The 20545-nt window shown below is 41.7% G+C and overlaps 1 protein-coding gene across 4 annotated transcripts in view; it reads left to right on the forward strand.

Annotated features, from left to right (window-relative positions):
* The first annotated feature begins 10312 nt into the window (after nt 1-10312).
* The window catches only part of TPX2 (TPX2 microtubule nucleation factor), a 68944-nt gene continuing 58711 nt past the window's right edge, over nt 10313-20545 (forward strand). For 2 of the 4 annotated variants that reach the window (XM_079784140.1, XM_079784137.1), the window contains exons 1-2: nt 10313-10410; nt 13051-13144. The gene's annotated coding sequence lies outside the window, so the exon portion shown is untranslated. The other 2 variants (XM_079784138.1, XM_079784139.1) reach the window with 2 other exon arrangements.

Below are 20545 nucleotides of genomic sequence, written 5' to 3' on the forward strand. Positions count from 1 at the left end.
ACCAGGCCAGCAGGGGGGTTAGTGAGGGATGACCAAACAACTGAACAAGCAGGGTGCATGGGGCGACCAGGCCAGCGGGGGCGGGGGGCAGTTGGGAGCAACCAGGCTGGCAGAGGGGGGCAGTTGCAGGCGACTAGGCCAGCAGGGGGGGCAGTTGGGGGTGACCAGGCCGGCAGGGGGGGGGGGAACTTAGGGGCGACCAGGTCAGCAGAGGGGAGCAGTTGGGGGCAACCAGGCCAACAGGGGGGGGCAGTAAAAGGCGACTAGGCCGGCGGGGGGGGGTGCAGTGAGAGGTGACTAGGCCAGCAGGGGGGGCAGTTGGGGGTGACCAGGTTGGCGGGGGGGGGGGTAGTTAGGGGCAACCAGGCTGGCAGAGGGGGGCAGTTGGGGGCGACCAGGCCAGCGGGGGAGGGGCAGTTAGGGGTGATCAGGTTGGCATGCAGAGGCAGTGAAGGGCGATCAGGCCGGCAGGGGGCGGGCAGTTAGGGGCGACCAGGCAGGCAGGCAGGTGAGCAATTAGGAGCCAGCGGTCCAGGATTGTGAGAGGGTGCAGGCTGGGCTGAGGGGACCCCCACCCTGCACAAATTTCATGCACTGGGCCTCTAGTTTATATGTATAAATGTTTTACACAAATACTTCCACATCTTGCTTTTTTCACTGAGTTCTACATTTTGGATCTGCCTCAATTTTTTAAAGTCAACAACTTTATAAAGACATCATAATTTACTTACTCAATCCCCTATTTGGGAACACTTAGGTAGTTTCCAATCTCTTTCTTCCCAAATAATGTTATAACTTGTCTATTTTTTATTTTGCATACGTGGGAGTTTATCTGTTAGGTAAATTCCTGGAAATGGAATTATCAGCAAATGAGTATATGGATTTGTTTTTGCTTTGTTTTAATCGATATTGGCAAGGCGGTCTCCACAGCAGTGGTACCAGTTTGTCCTACCATCAATGAATGTGCCAATTTCCTCACAATGTGTTATGAAACCTTTTTATCCTTGCCAATAAGATAGATTAAAAACTGCCCTAGCCGGTTTGGTTCAGTGGATAGAGCGTCGGCCTGCAGACTGAAAGGTCCCTGGTTCAATTCCAGTCAAGGGCACATGCCCAGGTTGCAGGCTTGATCTCCAGTAGGGGGTGTGCAGGAGGCAGCCCATCAATGATTCTCTCTCATCATTGATGTTTCTATCTCTTTCTCCCTCTTCCTTCCTCTCTGAAATCAATAAAAATATATTTTAAAAAAGATAAAAACCAAGACGTGCTTTTATTATTTATTTCTTTTTAGTAAGAGTGAAATTGACTCATATTTATGAGTCTTTTTTTAGGGGGTCTTGTTCTGGTGAATTCTTTGTTCGTTCCATTTGCCCTTTCTTCAGTTGGTCTTTCTGTTGAACTTTTTTTCTCGTTGATTTATAGAAATTTTTATCCTTTCTACATATAAGTTGTAAATATTTTCCTAATTTATTATTTACTAGGGGCCCAGTGCATGAATTCGTGCACCTTGAAAGGAACTGTGGGCTGTGAGGCTGCAGTGGGCACAGGGGTGTGTCTTGGCCCATCCTCCACGCCCCCGCCCGGCCCCTCCTACCATGGCCCCGGCCCCAGTCCCCTATCTGCTGGCAGCCCTGCTCCCGCCATCGCCTCTCCCACGCACTGATGGCGCCTGCCCTGCTCACACCTGCTGACAGCGTGGAGCAATTGGGGCTGGCGCCAGCAGCGGGGTCAAGTGGTGGCTGCTGCCTCAATAACCCCTCAGGAGCAGGGGGAGGTGGAGAAGCCCTCAGGGGCGATCAAGGCTGGCAGCTGCCACTCGCCCCCGCTGATGGCACCAGCAGTGGGTGCGAGCGGGGCTGGCACCTGTAGCAGGTGTGAGTGCCCAGCAGGACCACAGCCCACGGGAGCAAAGAATTTTCAGTAACTACCAGAGGCTCATCCCAATGACAGCTGGTGCCCCACCTTGGTCTGGCGCCCCCACTCACCTGCTTCACCATTCAGCCATGTTCCACGCTCTGCCGCCTGCTGCCGATGCCTGCCATGTTATGCGTGTGCCCCCTGGTGGTCAGCGCAGGTCATAGTGACCGGTTGTTCGGTTGTTCCACCGTTCAGTCTATTTGCATATTAGGGTTTTATACATATAGATTACCAAGGAGAAATTTTTTATTTTATGTGTATTTTAATTTATTGGTTTTTTCCTTTGTGGCTTTCAGGCTCTGTATCATTCTTAGAAAGACCTTCTCTAGTTCGATATTATAAAAATAATTCTGTTTTCTTCTAGTTTTTATATTTTACATTTAAATCCTTGTTCCACCATAAATTCACTTTGGTGTATGGTGTGAGGCCAGCATCCAAAATTTTTTTTGCAAATAGCTACCCTGTTATACTAATATTACCATATTTTCCCAATCATTTGAAATGTCTGCCTTATAATACATTCCCAAGTTTATTTGGATCAATTTCCGAACTTTCTATTATGTTCCATGGGAAGGCTTTAAACTGGGGTAGGACATGATCTGCTTTTTTTTTTAAAGGGGTGGGGGTTGGGGAGAGAGAGAGAGGAAAACATTGATGTGAGAGAGACACGTTGATTGGTTGCTTCCTGCACAAGCCCCAACCAGGGCTGAGGATCAAACTTGCAATCTTGCAATCCAGGTATGAGACCTTGACTGCAAATCGAAACCATTTAGCCATACTGGCCAGAGCTCTGCTTTTTTTATTTTTAATATATTTTTATTTATTTCAGAGAGGAAGGGAGAGGGAGAGATAGAAACATCAGTGATGAAGAGAGAATAATTGATCTGCTGCCTCCTGCACACCCTCTACTGGGGATCAAGCCTGCAACCCGGGCATGTGACCTTGACCAGAATTGAACCCAGGACCCTTCAGTACACAGGCTGATGCTCTATCCACTGAGCAAAACTGGGGTTTTGTCTCTACAGCTGGCTTTCTTGGATTCAGATCCTGGCTGTGTCACATACAGTGTGTGACTATGGAGATGTTGTCTGCCCTTCCTGGGCTTCAATTTCCTACAACTATAAAATGGGAATGATAACATTTTCTACCCTAGGGTTATTGTGAATATGGAATAAATTAATATGTGTAAAGTACTTCAAACAGTGCCTGGCATATAATAAGTGCCAGATGTTATTACTTACATGGACCCATGGGAAAAGTGGAGCATTGTTTTGCATATTTTAAAAAAACATAATTGTTTCACACTGAATTTATATCAGCAATTTTCAGCTGGTGTGTCACAAGAATTTTTAAGACAATACTTAACTATTTAGTCAGGGACACTGACCTCTTTTCCCTAAGATTGTCAAATAAAAAAAATGACAACAGAGGAGAAACCAAGATGGCAGCATAGGTAAACACCTAAACTGCTGCCTCGCACAACAATTTCAAAACTACAACTAAAAGACAGAACGGACATCATCCAGAACCACAGGAAAGCTGGCTGAATGGAAATTCTACAACTAGAAGGGGAGAGAAAAGCACACTGAGACTCAGAGGAGCTGCAAAGGACTGAGGTACGGAGACACATGCACAGAGAGGAAGGGCGGCTGAGTGCCTGGCTGGCTTTCTCTGGCGGGAGAGGGAAGGAAGCCCCCGACTGCACTGAACCCCAGTTCCGACTGCACTGAACCCCAGTTCCGGGCGAAACCCCGTGAACCCAGGCTCACATGGGGGAAGTCTGGACTGTCAGGTAGAGAGAAAGGCACACGGAGACTTGGAGACTCAGGGAAGCCATGGCGGACAGGGGTCTGGAGGCTCACGCGAGTGCATGTGCGCACGCACACACGCACATGAGTGCACACAGAGAAGACTGACTGCTGAGGTTGCCGCTAGCTCTCGCTATCAGAAGGGAGTCGGAAGCTCCTGACTGCACTGAACCCCAGTTCCGACTGCACTGAACCCCAGTTCTGGGCGAGCCTGGGGGAATCTGGACTGTCAGGCGGAAACTCAGGGGAGCTGCGGAAGGCAGAGGTCTGGAGGCGCGCGCGCACGCAAGGGCAGGGCTGATGGGAAGTCAAGACTGTCTGCTCAGCTCTGAGACTCCGCCCCATCCAAGCAGAGCACAGAGGCTTTTGCAATTTTGCAAGTCTGGTCCTATAAGGCTGTCTCCAGCACAGGTCTCCCGGCGTAGACACAGCTGATACACACAGCCAATTGGCCTGGAGGTCAATTCCTCCCAGTGATACCAACAACAATCAAGACTTAACTACAACAATGCTGTACACACAGACCACAAAGGGGTGCACCAAGAGTGTCCACCTCAGGTGACTGGGGAGGCTGAGCCACTGGGCCATATAGGACACCTACCACACAAAGCTACCCTACCAACTCAGGGAAGCAGTGAAAATGGGGAGACAAAGTAACAGATCACAAAGGAAATGGAGGAAAACAAACGTCTGGATATAGAATTCAAAACCACGGTTATAAGATTTTTCAAGAATTTCCTAGAAAAGGCCGATAAATTTAGCCAGACCCTCGAGGATATGAAAAAGGACCAACTAGAAATTAAACATACACTGACTGAAATAAAAAATATTATACAGAGACCCAACAGCAGACTAGAGGAACGCAAGAATCAAATCAAAGATTTGAAATTCAAAGAAGCAAAAAACACCCAACTGGAAAAGCAAAAAGCAAAAAGAAGCCAAAAATATGAAGATAGTGTAAGGAGCCTCTGGGAGAACTTCAAGCATACCAATATCAGAATTATGGGGGTGCCAGAAGAAGACAGAGAGCAAGATACTGAAAACCTATTTGAAGAAATAATGACTGAAAACTTCCCCCATTTGGTGAAAGAAATAGACTTACAAGTCCAGGAAGCGCACAGAACCCCAAACAAAAGGAATCCAAAGAGGACCACACCAAGACACATCATAATTAAAATGCCAAGAGCAAAAGACAAAAAGAGAATATTAAAAGCAGCAACAGAAAAACAGTTAATTACCTACAAGGGAGCACCCATACGATTGTCAGCTGATTTCTCAACAGAAACTATGCAGGCCAGATGGGAGTGGCAAGAAATATTCAAAGTGATGAATAGCAAGAACCTACAACCAGCCGAAACCGGTTTGGCTCAGTGGATAGAGCGTCGGTCTGCGGACTGAAAGGTCCCAGGTTCGATTCCGGTCAAGGGCATGTACCTTGGTTGCGGGCACATCCCCAGTAGGGGGTGTGCAGGAGGCAGCTGATTGATGTTTCTCTCTCACCGATGTTTCTGACTCTCTATCCCTCTCCCTTCCTTTCCTCTCTGTAAAAAATCAATAAAATATATTTAAAAAAAAAAAAAAAGAACCTACAACCAAGATTACTCTACCCAGCAAGTTATCATTCAGAATGGAAGGTCAGATAAAGAGCTTCACAGATAAGAAAAAGCTAAAGGAGTTCATCACCGCCAAACCAGTATTATATATAAAGTAAAGATAAAAATTATGAACAACAAATACATACCTACCAACAAGTGAACCCAAAAATCAAGTGAATTAAAAATCTGAGGGACAGAATAAACTGGTGAATATAATAGAATCAGGGGCATAGAAAGGGAGTGGACTGATAATTCTCAGGGGGAAAGAGGTATGGGGGGGTGCAGGAAGAGACTGGACAAAAATTGTACACCTATGGATGAGGACAGTGGCGGGGAGGTAAGGGCAGAGGGTGGGATGGGAACCGGGTGGAGTGGAGCTATTAGGGGGGGCGGGAAAGGAGAAACTATTGTAATAATCTGAACAATAAAGATTTATTAAATTAAAAAAAATGACAACAGCCAACACAACAATAGTCATCCAGTGTGTGAATAAATCAAAATTGTACCTATTTTTTTTTTTTGGCAAAATATATATATTTTTTGGTGTGCCACAGAATTTTAGTAATTAGTTTCTGCATGCCATGAGATGAAGAAGGTTGAAAATTGCTGATTTATATCAATCATTAATTTGTTTTTTATTTTAATTTTTTTATTGATTTCAGAGAGGAAGGGAGAGGGAGAGAGATAGAAACATCAATGATGAGAGAGAATCATTGATCGGCTGCCTCCTGCACACCCCAAACTGAGGATTGAGTCCGCAACCTGGGCATGTGCCCTTGACTGAAATCGAACCCGGGACCCTTCAGTCCGCAAGCTGATGCTCTGAGCCAAACCAGTTAGGGCAGTAATTTGTTTTTTAACTCAAAAAATGTATCTCAAAGAAAACTCCTTGTTAGTCCAGATCTATGGAACTCTTTTTGAACAGATGCTTAGCTAAGTATTCCATTCTATAGTCAGGTTATTGAAATAATCCCCTGTGTATGGACATTTAGGTGGTTTCCAATTTCTCACAACTACAATGCAACAGGCTACTAATTGATTTCCCTATTTCCAATCTTGTTCCCCTTCCTTCTGTTTTCACTACAGCAACTAGAGTTATTTCATTAAAAGCAGACAGAGAGTAAATCAATGCTTGAAACCCTCCCAGGACTCCCACTTCATTCAGAGTAAAAATTAAAGTCCTTATAATGGCCTAGAATCTAGGCCCTAGATGGTCTGCATCCTGCTCCAGAATATCTCTGGTTTCATCTCCTGATCGTCTTCTCCCTGTCCACTTCTAAAACATGCCTGCTATGCTCCTGCCTTTGCACTTGCTGTGTCCTGTGCCTGGAACACATTCCCTTCAGTTATCTGCATGAATCACTCATTCATCTTCTTCAGGTTTTTGCCCAAATGTCCCTGCCCTGCCCTATGAAAATCACAAAACTCTTTTACAGAGATAATGTCAACACAGTCATGGCTGAAACTGTGGATAGGGTGGACCAGATGTGTCTATGCTTCCTTCAGCTCTAAAATTCTGCTTTGGTGATTTCAGACCTCGAAGTCTCCCATTCACGAATGGGAACTTGAGACTCAGCCTAGGATGTAATCGATGCAGAAACAATGACAAAAGAGGAATCCCTTTCTCCAGGTTTACCTCTTGTTAATTTGGAAGGACTTGGGAAAGTTCTTGCTCACATCCTGGCCTCCTGGCATTGCCTCATTCACTCACTCACTGCGTCACTGAGCACCTTCTGCCTAGTAGGCCCTGGAGACAACACAGGTCTGATGACCTCTCACCTAATACAGAGCAAGCTATCTCTGCCTCCACCCTCATCCCAGGCCTGGCTTCTCTGTGGTTCTAGAGGTCCGGTGATATTTGCTAAAAGTGGCAGTTACAGCCCAAGCAGACCCTGCCCTCCCTTTGTCTGATCAGTCCCTCCTTCCTTCTCTTGTTGTCATCCACCCTTCAGGGCCTGGGAGCAAATGACTTTGCATTTATCACCTCCCAAGACTACATCATTTATTTATTTACCTTATTTAGGATCTGTCTTCTTCACCTGAGTTCCCTCAGGTCAGTGATTGATTTTTCTGTCTTTTCACTGCTGCATCCCCACACTTAGCACAGGGACTGACCCAGGGTAGGCCCTCAATTGCTGGAGTGACTGTGCCTCTGTGTGAAAGTGGATAAGTATGTCTCTTGGAACTAAACCTAGAAATAGAAATCCTAGGTCACAGGGCATACATGTTTTGTCTTTTTAATAGATGTTGTCAAGTTTCCCTCCAGAGCAGGGGAACCCATCCATTCTCCCACCTGCTGAGTTACCTTTCAAATCCTTGATACCTTCCCACTTTAAACTCTGGTCAATCTGATGGGTGAAAAATGGTACCTCTTTGTTTAAACTTCCCATACTAGTGAGGCCAAGCACCTTTTCCTGTCTTTAATGGCCAGTTTTGTTCCTTCTTCTAAGAATTGGCTATTTTTCCAAAATTTTTCCTATTAAATTTTGTTTTGATTCTTGTCTCAGGAGATTCAAAGGAGACTTTTTGTTTGTTCGCATTCTGGGTTCTAATCCTTTGTTACGTGTGTTGGAAGTATTCCTCCCCTAGTCTTGTTTGTTTTTCTTTTGTCAAACAGAATTTTAAAATTTTGGTTTGGTTGGTCTTTTCTTTTGTCTTGATTTTTTCCTATGCCTTACTTAAGATTTTCCTACCCTAATGCCATCAACATATTCTTTTAAACTGTAAAATTTTTAATTTTTAAATGTCCCTAGGGTTCTAATTCATTTGAAATTTGTTTTTGTAACTGGTACAGAATAAAAAAATAACATAATATTTTCCCCAAATGAAAAGCAAATGTCCCAGCTCCATTATTTGTTTGTCTCTGATTTCAATTCTGCGCAGCATTTAATAAATTCTGATATATATGGGTCTTTTCTATACTCTTAAATTCTTCTACTGATTAACAAATTTCTCTATGGCAATCCCCTACTTAAAAAACACACACTTTTGTATAAAAAAAAAAAAAGAAAAAAAACTTTTGCAAGCTGGACCAGTGTGGCTCAGTGGTTGAGCGTCAACCTATGAACCAAGAGGTCACAGTTCGATTCCTGGTCAGGGCATATGCCCGGGTTGTGGGCTTTATCCCCAGTAGGGGGCATGCAGGAGGCAGCTGATCCATGATTTTCTAACATTGATGTTTCTATCTCTCCCTTTCTCTCTGAAATCAATTAAATATAGTATATATATATATATATATATATATATATATATATATATATATATAAGACTTTTGTGGAAAATTTCAAACACATATCTGTATATGAGTATGTGTATGCATATATGTCACTCAGATTCAACAATTATCAATTTGTGGCTAATCTTGTTTCATTTATATTCCCACCTACTTTCCTCCCCTACATACTTTCAACTATTATTAATCCTCACCTGAGGATATTTTTCCATTAATTTTTGAGAGAGAGAGAGAGAGTGAGAGAGAGAGAGAGAGAGAGAGAGGACATTAATTTTTGAGAGAGAGAGAGAGAGAGAGAGAGAGAGAGAGAGGAAAGGAGGAGGAGTTTGAGAGAAAGACATACTTCCATTGGTTGCCTCCCTCACGTGCCCCAACTGGGGTTGGGGATTGAGCCTGCCACTGAGGTATGTGCCCTTGATCAGAATTGAACTTGAGACCCTTCAGGTCGGGCCAACACTATCCACTAAGCCAATCCGGCTAGGGCACTCCCAATTATTTTGAAGTAAAATTCAAGAGTCATTTTATCCTTTCCACTTCTATATGTATCTCTAAATATAAGAAATACTAAAAAAACAAAACCAAACCAAATTGAAACAAACAAAAAAAACCTTGCAGTTTATTTTTTTGAAGAAACTAGATCTTTTGTACTCATCTGGATTTGTTGTTCTTGTTTATTTTTGTTTATCCTCACCCGAGGATATTTTTTCCATTGATTTTTTAGAGAGTGGAAGGGAGGGAGGGAGGAGGGGAGAGAGAGAGAGAAACATTGGTGTGAGAGAGATAAATCCATTGGTGGCCTCCAGCACCAGCTGACCTGGATGGGGATGGAATCTGCAATATATATTCCAGAGAGGAAGAGAGAGATAGAAACATCAATGATGAGAGAGAATCATTGATCCGCTGCCTCCTGCGCCCCACACTGGGGATGGAGCAGGCAACCCCGGCAGGTCCCTGACCGGAATCCAGAATCCAACCCTGACCTACTGGTTCATAAGTGGACACTCAACAACTGATACACGCTGGCAGCGCTGGGTTCTCTCTTTAAATAGATTTTTTAGAGAGAGGAAGGGAGAGGGAGAGAGAAACAGAGACGTGTAACCAAGTGAGCCACACCAGTAGGGCCAGACATTTTAAATTCAAATCCTATCTCCTCCACTTATTACGTGATTAGACAAGTGTACTCAAGTTCTTTGAGTTTTTTGTGGTTTTTCCTACAATACAAGGATAACAACACTCGAGATGTAGTTGGAATTAAAATAGAAAAACAAGGAACCCTACAAACCGCTGTTTAAACCAGTAATATCAGGGCGTGGACTGTATTAAGAATTTGAGGGTCTCCTTCATTGGCAGAGAAGCTGAGGGCGAGTCTATGTTGCAGGCAGGGGATTCTATATTAAAATGAAGTGAATTCCTACGAATATCAGGCACAATGCACAGTTACAAGGAGAATAATAAAATTATCATTTCCTTCCGTAAAAGTTTTGGGGAGGTCCAGGATGGGTGCTGTTTTGTTACCTAAATCGACTTCCCATCTTCTCAGTTGGTACCACCTTCCCCAAAGAGTTTGGAGCTGAGCATTCTGGGCTTTGTAGTAAATCCTTATTAGAGCTGTTCCAATGGGCTCACGAAATCTCCTGAGACTACATTTCCCAGGAGCCTTCGGGCAAGTGATTGCTCTTCCTTTATCCTGACTTCCGGCATCAAGCGATTTGTAGGACCAATCGGGAGGCTGGGATTGCCAAGTTCCGGCAGTCTGATTGGTGCATTCGGCTGGAGAGCCTGGGTTCAAATTTTCAACGGCATTGAGTAAATCCCGCGGCGGTTCTTGCGGGCGCTCCGCCGTTACAGCTGAGAAGAGGTGAGCCTTAGGGAGAAAAGGGAAGCAGCTGGGGCACCGGGGTGCCTTTTCCTGATTTTCGAACGGCTGGAGGTTGCCTCCAAGCCCCCAGTTCGCTCCGCGTTGCTAGGCCCGGGCTTCTGGAGGCTTTTGTTGTGGGGCGCCGTCCAGGCAGGGGCGGAGTGGGGAGCCGGTCTTCCGGCCACCCTTCTCTTCCTTACAGATTTTTTCCGGTAAGTCTGTCTGGGCTGAGTCTAGTGGGCTGTATCTGGAAGTAGAGATGGAGACTGACCGTGAGAAATAGGGGAAGAAGGATTTGCGAGAGGCTGTAGGCTAGTAGTAGTGGTAACAATTATTGTTATTACATGTGTGAAATAAGCATTTACTGGGCTAAGCACTTTGCGTGCGCTTTCTCATTTAATTTCCACATCAAGCCATAGAAGTAAGTGCTATTCTTTGCTCCACCTTGTAGAGGAGGAAACTGAGGCCCACAATCCAGACAAACTTAGAGAAATGGGTGAAACAGTAGCCCCGCTCTCAAGAAGGGTGGCTTTTGGTGGAGGAAAATAGTTGTGGTCACAGACAACTACATTTCAAAACTAGATAATTGAGGTGGTGTGAGAACATACTTGAGGGAGAGTTTAATTCCACTTGGAGTTGTGTTTCTATTTGGGATTTTAAATTAATCCTGTTCTATCTATATTTGCCCAGCCCCTCCCCTTTGGATCTAAAAACTAGGTATTATTGCCTTTCTAATTTCTTGTCCTAACCTAGGACATTTATAGGTAGGAGAGGAAAGAAGTGTGAACCAGGCTATAATATCATAGGATTGGTTTGCCCCCCCCCCCTTTTTTTTAAAATATATTTTATTGATTTTTTACAGAGAGGAAGAGAGAGGGATAGAGAGCTAGAAACATCGATGAGAGAGAAACATCGACCAGCTGCCTCCTGCACACTCCCTACTGGGTATGTGCCCACAACCCAGGTACATGCCCTTGACCGGAATCGAACCTGGGGCCTTTCAGTCCGCAGGCCGACGCTCTATCCACTGAGCCAAACTGGTTTCGGCTGCCCCCTTTTTCTTGATAATACGGTTTCTTTTTATCACATACCGTTTTCATAATTAAGTACCAAGGATTTCCCCCAAATCAGTCCTGCTGAGGACAGGACAGCATCTGAGTGCTGTACTGTTTTGTATTGTAAGTGCCCTGGCAATTTAGAGGTGAGGGAGATCAATGAAGCTTAAAAATGGACAAGGGTGGCTTTGTGAAGCAGGTGGGACATAAACTGGCTCTTGATAAGCAAAGTTTGTGAGACAGGAACTAGAACAGTCTTGGTGCATAGAAATCACCCACTTAATATCTATTGAACTGAATAGGCAGATGGGCATTGTCTAAATTGACTATAAAATTGCAGGCATGAAAAAGTGGACTTAATCGATTAGGTTGGTAAATTTGTTTAAACTTTCAAATTATATAAATAAAGTAGAGTCACTTTGGCCAGCCTTATGCGTAAGTCTTTATTCTAACCTGAAAGTTAATTTACTCTACAGTTGCAATTAAGCTTCTGCAGGAAAGGGGATTATGTGGGAAGGCCCTCATTTCTCGTGTAGGAACCCAGAGAAGTCCAGAGTTCTATATCCTCCATATATTGTTTTCTCCAGCCTTTTCTGGGTCTCTTCCCTAATTCTTTTTGAATTGCTGGGGAAGAAAGGAGGAGAGATTCAAGTGCCCCTTGGCAGACTTAATTTTCTTTGTCATGGGTAAAGGTAGGAAGCAGAATTGATGACCGGGAGCAACTTTTTGAATAGATTTATGTTTGCGACAGGGACATATCGATCAGCAGCCCAAGGTACTTTGTGAAAAAGGTGTAGATAACTGGAAGGGGTTCTGCTTTTGTCTGTTTTGGTAGATAAACTTGATTAGGAGGACATTAAAGATTAGTGAGAAAGGTATAAAGTTGTATGTAGAAGCTTACTTTGGAAAATTTTAAAAAATGCTAGTTCTACTTAAAAAAAAAACCCTAGTAAAAGTGTTTTTCATATATATATTTTAAAATATATTTTATTGATTTTTTACAGAGAGGAAGGGAGAGGGATAGAGAGTCAGAAACATCGATCAGCTACCTCCCGGGGATGTGCCCGCAGCCAAGGTACATGCCCTTGACCGGAATCGAACCTGGGACCCTTGAGTCCGCAGGCCGACGCTCTATCCACTGAGCCAAACTGGTTAGGGCGTGTTTTTCATATTTTAAGTGTGCCTGCTATTTGTCCTATTTGAATAGGATAGAAGTGCACACTACCACCCCTTGATGTCAGTGTTCCTAAATTGCAGGTTTTAGAAAGGTTGCTTTAAAGTGGGAGTAGATGTAGGTAATATGAAAGACACCAGGAGACAGCAAATATACCCCCCAAAAATTTAAGAACACTTTTCCACTGATGAACAACAGTCTGTTAAGAAGTTTGGTGTTTGGAGGTTCCATGCTATTTGGACCTTGGCTCTCAGAGAACTCTGGTTTTGAGAGTGGATATCCTTGATCTTAGAGCTCCTTCCTGTTCTGTTAACCTTTTTTTACTACAGAGAACTTGAACCTGTTTCTTCATCTTTCTGCTTCTCCCAGGTTCTTGTTTCTTTTTCTTTATTATTATTATTTCTCTCTCAGGTTCTTGATAAGAAGTACTTGCTCGACTTCAAGATATCAGAAGAGAGGTGAAAGTATATTGCAACTTTGATTGGACTTTCAGATTAAACCACAGGTACGGTTGTGTCCACAGTGAATTACATTAAAAAAAAATAAGGGGAGCATTAATATATTAGCTTCAAAAGTATTTAAGTAAATTTAATGTATCTTTATAAAATAACATGTTTTGGAAGAAAATTTATTTAATATTGGGAAAGCAAAAGAAAACAATATAACCCATTGTCCCATCTCATAAACTGTGGCTAACATTTTGATAGATTTCTTTCCAGTGTTTTTTGTGCCTATATTTGGTTTTAAAAAATTATTCACTGAAAACCTTTATTCCCCCACCCCCCAATAGGTTATGACCATTTTTTCATGCCATTAAAATTTTGTAGAACATATTTAATGGTTATGTGTTATTCCTTTGGCACATAACACCAAATTGCCTCATAGGAAAATTATGCTAATTCACATACCCAGTGACAGTATATATTCATAAAGGCACAAATTTATATTTTAAAAATATGTAATACATTTGCATTGTGCAAAAATCCAAATAATGTAAAAAGATTTATAGTATTTAAAAATCTTCTGACCCTAACACTGTCGACCTCACTCCCTGTCACCTCATAGATGATCACTTTTTTAGGTTCTGCTTCCCAAACCTTTTGAAGGTTATAACTCTCTACAAGATGGAGTGATTGAGAATTTATGAGGATTACAACCTGCAGTCCCACTGTCAATCCTTACAAACTCTTTCAGCTTCTTACTCTTGGAATATCAGAACACTAACATTTTATAAAGATTTGTGTCATTATTTGGCCTAGAGGTAAATGGCATTGAATTCTATCCAGGTTCTATTAGTCATATAAGAGTGGATTATGGTTTATAGAATCTATGGATAAATAAAGCAGTCCTGAGTGTAATTCTTCAAAGAGAGTGATCTGAAACACAAGTTTGGGAGAGAAATGATAGAAAAACATTTGTTTGAGGTTTCTGGGCAGTGATGAATTAGAACAAGTGTCTCTGTGTCCTGTGCTGACTTCAGAGTGCTTGGACAGTGAGGGATTGCCATTGGATTTTAAATTGACCCAATTTTGGAAGCTTCATAGATCTGTTTCTGTAAACAGATCCAATTTCAACACAGAAATTAGCAAACATAAATATGGAAACACAAAGTACATTAACTTCCTTCCGACTTAGTTTGTGACTTATATTAACAATTAAAATTGCACGCTGGATTATGTTGCCATTTACTGACACCTGCTGATCTCTTATGTACAAAAAAAATGTAGGTGTTTTCTCCCTGGGTAAGATGAAAATAACTATTTAACTTGTGGTATGTAATAGGATATATTATCCCTTGTGAAAGAAGGAGAGGGTGTCCCTGGGGAAATGGCACTGCCTGGGATGGGACCATCTTGACTACACTCTAATGAAGTCTTGAGTTACTCTGTTTACTCTTTGATATTTCCTTTTGTTTAACTCATGATTTTTTCTTTTTTTTTTTTTTAATATATTTTATTGATTTTTTACAGAGAGGAAGAGAGAGGGATAGAGAGTTAGAAACATCGATGAGAGAGAAACATCGATCAGCTGCCTCTTGCACACCCCCTACTGGGGATGTGCCCGCAACCAAGGTACATGCCCCCGACCGGAATCGAACCCGGGACCCTTGAGTCCGCAGGCTGACGCTCTATCCACTGAGCCAAACCGGTTTCGGCTCATGATTTTTTCTGCAATAGAAATAGGCAAGACACAGCTGGAAAGCTGGATATTGAGGTTCTCAATTGAGAACATCTATCACACCGAAGTGTTTGTTTTACTTAGGAGCTGCCAGCTCACTATTTCAGCGTTGCTTAGAATGCACCCTTTTGACACTTCCTTCCTCTCACTTCTGAACCTGCACCTTTTGATTTATAGAGCTTGTCAAGACTAGTTATTTTTGGTTTAGAGTGAAGAAAGGTAGACGGGAGGTAATAGAGGTTAATATCAGATGACTGGAAAAAGGTAGCATTGCTTCTTTTGCAGTTTTCCTCAATTGTATATCCCGCCCCCCCCCCCCCCCATTTGTTTCCTCTTTCCATTTATCTCTTCCACTAGAAAAACTCGACATTCATCTTTACCTGGTAGAACTGTATTTTTTAGGTATTACTTCCACCAGGAAGCTAGCTCTGACCCTTCTTCTTCTTCTTTTTTTAAAAAAAAAATATATTTTTATTGATTTCAGAGAGGAAGGGAGAGGGAAGGAGAGAAACATCATTGATGAGAGAGAATAATTGATCGATTGCCTTCTGCATGCTCCACACTGGGGATTGAGCCATGACCTCCTGATTCATAAGGTCGACGCTCAACCACGGAGCCATACCGGCTGGGCTCTGGTTCTTTACTCTGTTAATGCTTCTCTGCACTTCTGTAGTTTATCCTTAGTTGCCCTTGCTTTATCCCCTATTATAGCAAGGATCACACTGTGTTATAATTGTATTCTCCACTCAACTGTGAGTTTCTTAAGGGAGGGAATTATGTATACCCTTTTAGGCTTTGTTTTTTTTTTTTTTTTTTAATATATTTTATTGATTTTTTACAGAGAGGAAGAGAGAGGGATAGAGAGTCAGAAACATCGATGAGAGAGAAACATCGATCAGCTGCCTCCTGCACACCCCCTACCGGGGATGTGCCCGCAACCAAGGTATATGCCCTTGACCGGAATCGAACCTGGGACCCTTGAGTCCGCAGGCCGACGCTCTATCCACTGAGCCAAACCGGCTTTGGCTAGTCTTTGTTTTTTGGAAACAAAAATAATGTATATGATATGATGGATGGCACTTAGTAGGCAGTTTTTATTTATTTATTTATTTAAAATATATTTTATTGGTTTTCCACAGAGAGGAAGGGAGAGGGATAGAGTTAGAAACATCGATGAGAGAGAAACATCGATCAGCTGCCTCCTGCACACCCCCTACTGGGGATGTGCCCGCAACCAAGGTACATGACCTTGACCGGAATCGAACCCAAGACCCTTCAGTCCGCAGGCCGACGCTCTATCCACCGAGCCAAACCGGTTTCAGCTTTATTTATTTATTTTTAAAAATATTTTTATTGATTTCAGAGAGAAAGGGAGCGGGAGAGAGAAAGATAGAAACATCAGTGATGAGAGAATCATTGATCGGCTGCCCCCTGCATGCCCCCCACTGGCAATTGAGTCCGCAACCCGGGCATGTGCCCTTGACCGGAATCGAACTTGGAACCCTTCAGTCCACAGGCTAATGCTCTATCCACTGAGCCAAACCAGCTAGGGCAGTAGGCAGTTTTTAAAAGGAAACTAGTTCATAACATACCGGAGAGGCTTTTTTCTCGATTGTACGAGTTATTGGTCAGAAAGAGCTATTTTTTTCACTTATAATGTTTCTAAGTTTGCAGGAGTCTGAAGCTATGGTGGATTTAGATAATTTTGAAATGTGATGCTGATTCTTTTGCTTGGCAGCTTAATTTGTTTGGGGGAATGTGGTTGACGCATGTGCCCTTCCTCCCAGTGAGAAGTGTTGACAGAAATTCAATCTTGATTAAGGGGCACAGGAAGGCATCCAGTTCCCACCATGTCTCAGGCTCTCTCATTTAAACAGTTGGCTTTAGCCCTGGCCTGCTCCATTTCCCTCTAGGCTTTGTGCTCTTCAATTTTTGAAGGTTTTACATTCTAATATTTATTATTTATAGGAGAGGCAGTGCGGTGAAACTGGCATAACCCTTAGTTACTTTTGGCTTTGTTCATGTACTTGTGCTATCACCCTTTATTTATTTATTTAATTTCTTTATTGATTAAGGTATCACATATTTGTCCTCATCCCCCCATTCCCATCCCACACCCCTCCCCACACATGCTCCCACCCCCCTGTTGTCCTCAACCACTGGTTAGGCTCATATGCTTGCACACAAGTCCTTTGGTTGATCTCTCCCCTTTACCCCCACCCTCCCCTACCCTCCCTCTGAGGCCCGACAGTCTGATCCATGCCTCCTTGTTTCTGGGTCTGTTCTTGTTCATCCGTCTATGTTGTTCATTATTTCCCCTAGATGAGTGAGATCATGTGCTATTAGAAATACACTTATAAAAACCAAAAATGAGACAAGCAATAATGGTTATGGTGACAGGCAAATGAATCAGTCTGTAGTGAGTTTCTTTCTGGGCTAACAGTTCTTTTGAGACCCAATTTCAATGTCAAACAGTTCCTTATGTGTACATGTCAGCAATGACATTTCAGTTCTGGATGGTGGACAAATGGTGGTAATGCAGGTCCGACTCTCTGGTTTGGTCCTGGGCAACCTGCAGTGACGCACAGCTGCTAACTGCTAGTATGGCAAGGCGACATCGGCGTCTTCCATCTCTGGACTGCTTCTCTTCTGTCTTCATGGCTGGAGTAGTGTATCACCCTTTATTGAGGAGAGTCAGACTTCTCAATGAATGTGCATTTTCTTTTAAAATTTCACCCAAATAAAGTTTGGCTGCTTCCTGCACACCCCCTACTGGGAATCAAGCCCACAACCCTAGCATGTGTCCTGACAGGGAATGGAACTGTGACCTCCTGGTTCATGGGTTGACGCTCAACCACCGAACCACATCAGCTGGGCCCTTTGCCCCTGTTTAAATTGGATTGTGGTTGGTTTGTTTTTTGGTGTTGAGGTTTATAAGTTCTTTGTAAATTTGGTATATTAAGCCCTTATCAGAACAGAATATGTTCTCTCATTCAGTGGATTGTCTTTTCATTTTTTGTTGATGGTTTCCTTTGCTGTGCAAAACCTTTTTAGTTTGATGTAGTCCCATTTGTTTATTTTTTCTTTTGTTTCACTTGCCCAAGGAGATATATCAGAAAAAATATTGTTACACTAAATGTCTGAAATTTTACTGCCTGTGTTGTCTTCTAGGATTTTTATGGTTTTGAGTCTAACATTTGAGTCTTTAATCTATTTTGAGTTTATTCTTGTGTATAGTATAAGAAGGTGGTCTAGTTTAATTTTTTTGCATATATCTGTCCAGTTTTCCCAGCACCATTTATTGAATAGACTCTCTTTAGCCCATTGTATGCTTTTGCCTCCTTTGTCAAATATTAATTGACTATAAAGATGTGGGTTTATTTTTGGGCACCCTATTCTGTTCCATTGATCTATATGTCTGTTTTTATGCCAGTATCATGCTGTTTTAATTACTAAGTTCTTGTATAGTTTGATATTTGGTAGCATGATACCTCCATCTTTTTTCTTCTTTCTCAAAATTGTTCTTTTGTGGTTCCATATGAAATTTTGGAATATTCTAGTTTTGTGAAATATGCTGTTGGTATCTTGATAGGAATTGTGTTGATCCTGTAGATTGCTTAGTATGGACATTTTAATTATGTTAATTCTTCAGTGTCTTATAATTTTCTGAGTATAGATCTTTTACCTCTGTTAAATTTATTCCTAGGTACGGTATTTTATTTTGTTTTGAAGCAATTATGAATAGGATTGTTTTCTTAGTTTTCCTTTCTGATATTTCATTATTGGTATATAAAAATGCAACTGATTGCCCTGGCTGGCATTGCCCAGTGATTAGAGTATCAGCCTGTGCATTGAAGGGTGTTGAGTTCCATTCATGGTCAAGAGCATGTACTTGGGTTGCATGTTCGATCCCCTGGCCCTGGTTGGGGTGAGTGCAGGAGGCAACCAATCGATATGTCTCTCTCACCTCTCTCTCTTTCTCTTTCTCTCTCTCTCTCTCTCTTTCTCTCTTTCTCTCTCTCTTTCTCTCTCTCTCTTCCTCTTCCTCTCCCCCCTCCCTTCCACTCTCGCTGAAAATCAATGGAAAAATATATCCTTGGGTGAAGATTAAAAAAAAAAAAAAAGCAACTGATTTCTAGATATTTATTTTGTATCCTGCTACTTTACTGAATTCATTTATCAGTTCTAGTAGTTTTTGTGTGGAATCTTTAGGGCTCTCTGCACACAGTATCATGTCATCTGTAAATAATGACAGTTTTACTTCCTTTCCAATTTGGATGACTTTTATCTCTTCTTGTATGATTGCTGTGGCTAGGACTTTGGTACTGTGTTGAATAAGAATAGTGAAAGCAGACATTCCTATCTTGGTTCCAATTTTGAGGGAAACTCTTGTAGTTTTTGCTGATTGAGTAAAAATATTTTATTGATTTCAGAGAGGAAGGTAGGAAGGGAGAGAGATGTTGGCTGTGGGTTTATCATATATGGCCTTTATTACTTTGAGGTATGTTTCCTCTATTCTCACTTTGCTGAGAGTTTTTATCATAAATGGATGTTGGATTTTATCAATTTTGCATCTATTGATAGGATCATGTGGTTTTAATTCTTCATTTTGTTTATGTGGTCTATCATATTAATTGATTTGTGGATAGTGTACCAACCTTGCATCCCTGGAATAAATCCCACTTGATCATGATATCTGATCTTTTTAATGTACTGCTGGATTTGGTTTGCTAATATTTTGTTAAAGACTACCTCATTTTTGAAGAAATATTTATAGGAAAACCTTGCATGTTATAATAATTCCAGATTTTGGAATCCTGTGGACCTGGTCTTAAAACTCAACACTGCTACACTGGTTGGTAATTGTAGTAGCTTAACTTCTCTGAGCCAGTTTCCTTATTTGTAAAATCATGATGATGATGATGATGGTATGTACTTTCTATATTGTTAATTCATTTAAATGAGATGACTTATATGAAGTGCCTGATAAGGTGCTTAGCCTGTAGTAGAGATCAGTATTTGAAATATATTATTACTTATAAATGGTTTTGTCTCTTGCTCCTTGACATTTGATATTGATCTATACAAATATCTATTTTAAAATAAATATGAAAGGTAGTGGGTGGTGCAGTAGATAAAGACATACCCTTTAGAGCTTGTCTGGATTCAAATTATGGTTCTACTACTTCTTAGCTGTTTTGTGACCGTGAATAAGTAGTAAATATCTTTGCCTCAGTTTCCACTTCCGTAAAATGAAGGTAATAGCAGTACCTACTTCATAGGGTAATTGTGAGGATTTAGTGACTTAAAGTAAAACACTGCCAACAGAGCCTGGCATGTCATAAATACTCAGTAATTAATAGCTATTGTTATTTTTAGCTTTTTTCAAGTTTGCATACCTTTTTATTAAGTCAATGTCCAGGACCAATTTAACTTTTTACAGAAACATTGCTAAAGAAAGAGAATATGTAACATTTGTATATGTGAAAGTTAGTAGCCAATTTATAGACCACGTAAATGGGAAGCATTATTTCAAAAAATCAAGAGTTTTAACAGTTATTGCTGGATTTAAGAATGCTTAATAAAAATTCCAGAAAACTCTAGAAACATAGATTTAGGGGGAGATAAATACTGCTTAACTAGTTTTTTAAACTGAAAAGGTATGCATTTATATAATAAAACCTATTCAGAGAGTATAAAAGTTCATATAATAGAAAGTCTTCTCCTG

This window comes from Cnephaeus nilssonii (genome assembly GCF_951640355.1).
Source record: "Cnephaeus nilssonii genome assembly, chromosome: 11".
Taxonomy (NCBI): domain Eukaryota; kingdom Metazoa; phylum Chordata; class Mammalia; order Chiroptera; family Vespertilionidae; genus Cnephaeus; species Cnephaeus nilssonii.